Here is a 233-nt window from a genome sequence, read left to right as displayed (position 1 = left end):
AGGGAGTTCGTGTCCAGGTTCCATATGGAGCGAATGGAATTGCCACCGGTCTCGAATGACTGGGCAGTACAAGCTTTTATGCAGGGCTTGAATGAGAGGAGTTTGATCGCGTCTCGACAATTAAAGCAGAACTTTATCGAGTACCCAGTTGTGACATGGTCAGACGTACATAACTGTTACCAATCGAAGATCAGGGTCGAGGACGACCAGTTGGGAGCCCCCCCCCCCCCCCC

The sequence above is a fragment of the Nicotiana attenuata genome, chromosome 2, assembly GCF_001879085.1.
Source record: "Nicotiana attenuata strain UT chromosome 2, NIATTr2, whole genome shotgun sequence".
Classification (NCBI taxonomy): domain Eukaryota; kingdom Viridiplantae; phylum Streptophyta; class Magnoliopsida; order Solanales; family Solanaceae; genus Nicotiana; species Nicotiana attenuata.
This window is presented reverse-complemented; position numbering follows the sequence as displayed.